The sequence below is a fragment of the Osmia bicornis genome, chromosome 8 (assembly GCF_907164935.1).
Source record: "Osmia bicornis bicornis chromosome 8, iOsmBic2.1, whole genome shotgun sequence".
Lineage (NCBI taxonomy): Eukaryota > Metazoa > Arthropoda > Insecta > Hymenoptera > Megachilidae > Osmia > Osmia bicornis.
The window spans coordinates 916983-924951 of record NC_060223.1 but is presented as its reverse complement, the minus strand read 5'-3'; positions in this window follow the sequence as shown (position 1 = coordinate 924951).

Sequence of the window (7969 nt, the reverse complement as noted above, 5' to 3'; positions counted from 1 at the left end):
TAAAGAAATTAAACAGTATGGAATAAAATAATAGGACAAATAAGAAAAATGTACCCTGAAAATTACATTCTCGCAGGATATATCAGGAAATATGTTTGAGGTAAAAGAAATATTAAATCTTATTTTGTTCAATACATCCTTTATTTCAAATTAATGTTGAATACAATGTATGAATATATAATAATATATCTTTTTTTATATTTTCAGCACATGTTCAGACATTCATGCGGAAATTACAACCAGAGAATTATGGAGTAGAAAAGTTGAATAGATACATTAAAGATACTTTCAAGCGTAGAATGAAAAATTTGGGGCAAATAACAAAAACGTACCCTGAAAACAGATGCAATTACTTTCTCGCAGGATATATCTGGAAATATGTTTGAGGTAAAAGAAATATTAAACCTTATGTTGTTCAATACATTCTTTATTCCAAATTAATGTTGTTGTGGACAATGTATCAATATATAATAATATGATTTCTTTTTCTTTATTTTCAGCATTTATTCAGACATTGATGAGGAAATTACAAACAAGAAATTGTGGATCTATATATATAAAATGAAAAGACCTGACTCACTGACTCATCAACGCCTAGGCCAAACCTTTGGACCTAGAATGTTGAAATTTTGCACAGAGGTTTCCTTTATGATGTATATGTTACGTTGCGCGACGCGTGGCGAGCGCGCAACGTAAAAGATAAAAAGAAAGAAAAAGAAAAAGAATTTCAGTCGTTAACTTTTCTTGATTCGATTAATTAATGCGATGAGAAAGGTCTCGCTGCCACCAGCTCTGACCGCGTATGACGCGGTAACGTCCTCTACGATCAGAACAATTTTAAAAGACGGAAATTTAGATATTTATTCCCGTTGGGTTCGTCAGTGTTCTAGGTCCCGTACGGGTCCCTCCTTGAAACGTAGTGTTGGCGGGCGTGGATTTTATGTAAGAAAAGGGATTATAATTCAAAGAAATAAATAAACTGAGTAGTGTGCAAAAATGAGATATAATTCAAATAAACTATTGCAGCTAACAGAGAAAACTGATTACTGAAATAATACTGATAAACGTGATTTGATACATAGCTGAATTTTGAGTATAAACAATTATAATTTACAAGGGTAAAGATGCTTAGCCTATTGTATAAAAATGACCATAGTTTGACTGAAAAATCGTGTAAAATATATATACAAATAGCCTTTGATTCGAATTGAGATCGATTTTTATAAACTGTAAACGTGTATAAAATTGTATATTTTATTATCAAACGACTATCTCGACAAATTAGAAATTGGAAAAAATAGCGGATTCAATCCGCGAGGGTACGACTTGAATGAAGAGATTCTTATAACCCGAAGGCTTTGCAAGTCGTCCGTCGATTATACCTCGCAATCGAGACAATCGTTTCAGAAAAATCGCGATTGTGAAAAATACGGATAATATATATCATTCAAAATCGGTACCTGAGTATGAGAAACGAGACGATCTAAAATGAAGAGACTCTTATAACCCGAAGGCTTAATAGATCGCCCGTTTTGCCTTGTTGAATATCGATAATGCCGTGCTCGACAAATTAGTAATAAACAGGCTTACCATGGTACTGTAGAATATAATATACGACAAATAAATCGTTTTGGAATTGATATGGAATCGCTGAATAATCGCTGTTGAATCTGGAACACCGAGAGAGAGAGATGAGGAACCTATCGCACTAACACTTGTCGCGCGCCCGCTTGCCCTTTATTGCGAATAAGAATTTATCTAAGCCGACCACAAGACGATTACGATTTTTGAAAAGTATAATTATAAACGCGATTGAATTTAATACGGAAAAATACGCGATCAAACGGATTAAAAGAAAGAGAAAAGGATAGAATTTTAATAGTGTGAAAAGGCTTTACGTGCGCGTCTCTGAGTCCTTGTAACGTATTCGAAATTGAACCCTCGCGATACTCTGCCTACGATTAGGTCTTGCCGCGCAGTTAAATTGCGCAGTTAGATTGTTCGACGAAGAGTGATCAAAATCGATCGCGATCCTGGCCGGAAGGGCCCGTCGCGAGGACGATGTCCTGCGTGGGGACATTCCAACAAATCATAGTGTGTGACGGTAGCGTCACGTGCGTCGCTATTGGTTAAGGGCGCGTGCCAGACGAAATCCTCTAGATCATATTCTCTCTCTCTTCCGGTGTTCCATCTCCGTCTAACGGCCTTTCGGTATTTCTGTGCCGTAGAATTTCTGGAACATTCCATTCTCATCAATAATTCCAATATTAGATATACAATGGTGCGATTATCAACTAATAGTTTAAGTCAGAATTATTCAACAATAAATATGCGGATAATTGTGTGTGAATAATGGACCGGCTATCACGAGGTTCTCTAATTAACAATTGGCTTGTCCATAATCATTTTGTTCGCAAGGAAATCGATCAACAATACGATTTGCGGTGGTAGCGCGAGTTGTTCGTTAAAAATCCTAATAGCATACGATGATTTAACTGATAATTTCAGCAGTATTCAATTCTTCGATATTCGAATATTCATTCCTGTATTAGCAGCGAACTTTGTTCGAGAACGTTCCTTCTGTTCAAAATCGTACCGTTGGGTCTTAGTTTCAGGTAATTCTTAGAATTCAATACAATGACTTTTATTACTCTGTGTGACCCTTTGTCTCTAAACAGTTCTCGAATGTTGCTAACGTTCGCGGGTGGGGGTTCTCATTCCTCGCCCTTTGCACTCATTCGAATATTTGAATTTCATGCTATTTCATACTTTCATTCCAACTCTCAATTCGCACATACGATCGGGTTTGGGACCGACTGGCGCCTACGTGTGAAATGAGGAGAGTATCGGTTAAAAATCTAAAAGATAAATTGATCTTTACACTTTTGCGCAGTTAACCTGAGGAGACCCCTATAATGCGAAGCACTGGCTAACTGCGCAGCGAACGCTGTTTATGATACCCCTCCTCGGTCGAACCCGAGTTTTTGTCTATTTCGAAATCTGTTACTACGCAGTTGAGCACGACGATAGTTTCAAGGAGGGGTAATAACTAAAGAAAAGAATTAAGAAATGTAAAGCGAATAAATGATAGAAAAGACAAAATAGAATAATTATAAACTCAAACTCTTCCCTGTGCTTTTCCCACATGAAGAAGTCTCTCACAACCCGAAGACTTGATGGGAAAACACAGAGTCGAGGAGAAAATTAAAATGATGTAGAAGTGATTTGTTCCCCTCACGCCCCTTACATGAGGAGACTCCTATAACCCGAAGGCTTGATAAGGGCACGTGAGGCGGACAAATTTGTAAAATTTTCCCAGACGTGACACTATAGTAGATATAGTAATAACGATACTGTTATTAAATGTACATTGGTCTGTGGGAAGGGATCAGTATATTGCATTATATCTCATGTGGATATAGTAATAATTATATTGTTATTAAACGTATATTACATTATATCTCATGTAGATATAGTAATAATGACATTGCTATTAAATGTATACTACGTATGCGATGTAGATATAGTAATACTGACATAGTTGTTAAATGTATATTACATATCTGATGTAGATATAGTAATAATTATATCGTTATTAATTGTACACTACGTATGCGATGTAGATATAATAATAATGACATTGCTATTAAATGTACCTTACATTATATCTCATGTAGATATAATAGTAATGACACTGTTATTAAATGTATATTACATTATATCTCATGTAGATATTGTAATAATGACATTGTTATTAAATGTATATTACATTATATCTCGTGTGGATATATAATAATGACATCGTTATTAAATGTATATTACGTCTCTGATGGAAATACAGTAACAATTATATTGAGATTAAATGTATATTACATTATCTCATGTAGATATAGTAATAAGGACATTGTTAATAAATGCATGTTGCATTGTATCTCATGTGGATATAGTAATAATGACATTGCTATTAAACGTATATCACATTATATCTCATGTAGATATAGTAATAATGACATTGTTATTAAATGAATATTTCATTATATCTCATGTGGACATATAATAATGACATTTCTTAAAATGTATATTACATTATATCAGATGTAGATATCTAATAGTGACAATGTTATTAAATGAACATTACGTATCTGATGTGGATAAAGTAATAATCACATTGTTATTTAATGTATATTACATTATATCTCATGTAGATATAGTGTAGGAGGCCAAGACCGGGTTGCGGGAAATAAATGATTCGTTTTACCGGGGAAGAAAATAGTTTATTATACGAACAATAGCGAACACGAGATCGAACTGGTTACTAACTGCGTCGCGATTTCTTTCGTTCTTTTTATATAATTTGCCCCACCGCGAGGCTGCGATCCTCTTTTTTGAAGTGAAAACTTCTTTAGGCGCGTTGAGCGATTTTCGGTAGGGGAAAATCTTATGGGTTCGCGTCACCGACATGCTCGAAATGACGATCTACTGCAGTGGTATGTACCAGATTGGCGCACGGGCTATAAGGGCAACGTGTTGTGTTAAGTAAAGTTAAATTGACTACGTGGAAAGTATCAATATTTGTGTTTAAAAATTTAATATTATTTATTTTTTAGTTTTTTAATATTTAACCGGTAATTATTTAGATTACGCACAGTAACTCCGATTTCGATGATTTTTAAAAATGTTGTAGAAATCAATATTTCCAACAACTTTTTCCTATACATATAACCGCCGCTCAGCCTTAGTTTTCCAGATATTTTCAAAAAATTGTCGAAACTACTACATTGAATTCTGCCTGTTCGTGTGCGTCCGTGTACTTCTTACGCGTCTCTGTGCGATCGCCGCTGTTCTATTGTTTTTGCAGGCAGCAGCACGATGACCGACACCAATATATATATTCATATATAACGGGTGGGCTTAAAAATTAAATTTAACTAATTTTGATGATTTTAAATCGCACTATGTGCGTCTGGTCGCCATCAGGCGACCAGAATATCGCTTTAGTTTAACCTAACCTAATTCACTAATTAGGTACATTAGATTAGGTGAGTTTAGGCTATATTAAATTCCCGGCTGTCGTTGGGCAGCCAGCACACACAAGTCCAAATACAAAATGTTTAAATATTCGTATAATTTCATTTTGTATTATCTAGCTACGACACGTTGAAGTGCAGACGTACACAAGGTATATGTTGATCATCAGTCGTCATGCTGTTGCCTGCAGAAACAGTAGAAAAGCGACGATCACACACTATTGCGTAAAATGTAACACGAACGCACATAAACAGGCAGAATTCAATATATTAGTTTCGACAGTTTTTCGAAAATATCTCAAAAACTAAGGTCGAGCGGCGGTTATATGTATAGGAAAAAGTTGTTCAAAATTTACACGATATTTATATAAATTCCAATCAAACATTTTTGTTTCTTATTTTAGTTACCATAAGCCTATTGTATCCTTTTTAGAATAAAAATGTATATAATTGTTGCTCGTAGTGCCGATAGATGTGAGAACCAGACTAATGTTAATAATCTTAATTTACAAATTATGAAATTTTAATATTTGATACTACAATTAATTTGAAAATTCAACAAAAGCCACTGTTATTTCATAGTTTTAAGTTTTCACTTCTGTCGACAGTCCCCATGACTGTTCACTTTTTTTTCTTCTCGAAGGATCTAGAGTATTCTGGAGATGCCTCGACAAACCCGTCAATTCATTGTTACCTACATACATCGCGTCTACAGTTCGGCCGTCCTGACATTTTAGCCGTCCCGGCTAAACCGGTTCAACTCGCCCCAAAATATACTAAAATTAATACGATTTAAATGATAATACAGTACAGATAACACGGAAGTAAATACAATGAAATATAACACATACATATAACCTTAAAATTAATTCTTAAAATTAATCCTTACAATTAAGATTCCTTTGCGACATAGGGTTTCATACTATCTGGCGCTACTACTCCCTTATATGGTATTTGCGTTATTTGAAATCCGTCGACGTCCTCTACTACATAGCGATCGCGATCAAGAACCTTTTTAATTTGATAAGGGCCTTTGTATTTTGGCAGCAATTTTTTATTTGCTCCCGCCGACGTGTCAGTATTACGAATCATTACATAATCTCCTTCGTTATATCTCAATGCATCTTTTCGCTTTTCATTATATTGTTTTTCATTAATGCGCTGGTTTTTTTCAATGTTTTCCGATGCCTTTTCGCGTAGCGCTCGCAAATTTCTTTCGGCACATGAATCTGAGTCTAATAATAACCGTACGCAATCATGTATCTCACCGAGTTGATCTACACGGAATAACAATCTGCTCGGGGTCTCACCAGTCGCACGACAAATCGTATTGTTAAGCGAGAATTCCACTTGGGGTAGTACCCGGTCCCATTTTTCCGGAGTTTCACATAGTTTGGCTATCATAGGGGTTATTACGCGATTGTATCTCTCAATTTGACCATTCGCACGCGGAGTGCCGACCGCAATTAAAATATGTTGAATTTGTTCCGTTTCCATAAAATCTTTAAACACTTTCGCGGTAAAAGCAGTTCCTCGGTCCGTGATCACACGCCTCGCTTTACTATATATTTTAAAATATTCCTTTAGATGTTTAATCGATTCCTCCGATTTCGTTGATTTACACGGAAACAATTTAATGAATTTCGTGAAGGCGTCGATAACGGCCAACAAATGCTTATACCCTTTCCCAGTTTTTTCAAGAGGACCCACTTGATCCACATGAATGGTACGAAACGGTAAGTTTTCCGTCGGAATGCTATGTAGATAACCCTCTTGTTTCCCACTAGGCTGCGAAAATTCGATACAACGCAGACAATTCGCGATATATTTTTTAACCTTTTCGCGCAAATTTGGGAACCAATAAATCTTTGTTATATTATTAATGACTTTATCTCGACCTACATGACCAAGGTCATCGTGACAAGTACGAATTACGTTACTCTCCATTGATTGCGGCACGTAAAAAAGTAATTTTTTCATTTTATTTTTCCTATACACCAGCCCATCACGCAATTCAAAGAATTTCATCTCATTCCTTTCTAATTCTTCGCGTATTTTACGAATCTCAGCATCCCGATCTTGACACACCGAAAGGGTTTGTTCAAACGTGTTACCTTCTATTACTAATACGCTGTGGCACCTGCTGAGTGCATCTACATGACTCATTCTTTTCCCGGGTCGGTGCTGTATTTCGTAATCGTAATCCTGAAGAAACATTGCCCAGCGCGATATTCGCGGGTTTACGTTTTGTTTGCTTAACGTTAATCGGAAACTATCACAGTCGGTAATTATTTTGAAGGGTAATCCGCTCAGATAAATATGAAATCGCTTAATTGCATTTACTACCGCCAGACACTCAAGTTCAAAACTGTGATATTTTGACTCCGCGGGTGTTGTGCGCTGACTAAAGTATGAAATCGGCTTGAAAACACCGTCGGCTTGTTTTTATAAAAGGATAGCTCCGAATCCTGAAATGTTAGCGTCGCAGTGCAGTTCCGTTTCTGCCTTGGGTGAATAAATAGCCAAGATCGGTTTGCTCGCTAAATGTCTTTTTAAAGTTTCAAAAGCTTCGACTTCTGTTTCCCCAAATTTAAATTTAACATTCTTCTTAGTTAAATTATATAACGGTTTTGCAGTCAATGAAAAGTTAGCAATAAATCTATGAAAATAACAAGCGAGAGATACAAATCGAAGCGCGTCCTTTGCGCTACGTGGGACCGAGTAATTAATTACTGAAGCAATGTTATCGTTGCTTGGACGAATTCCGTTAACACTAACGTGATAACCTAAATAATCGATTTCATTTTGAATGAAAAAGCACTTGTCCAGTCGGAAGGTTAACCGATGCTGTCCTGCCACTAAAAAAAGTCTCGTAAAATTTCGAAATGCTCCTCTAAGGTCTCTGTTGCTATAAAAAAATCGTCAAAAAATGGCAACATTTT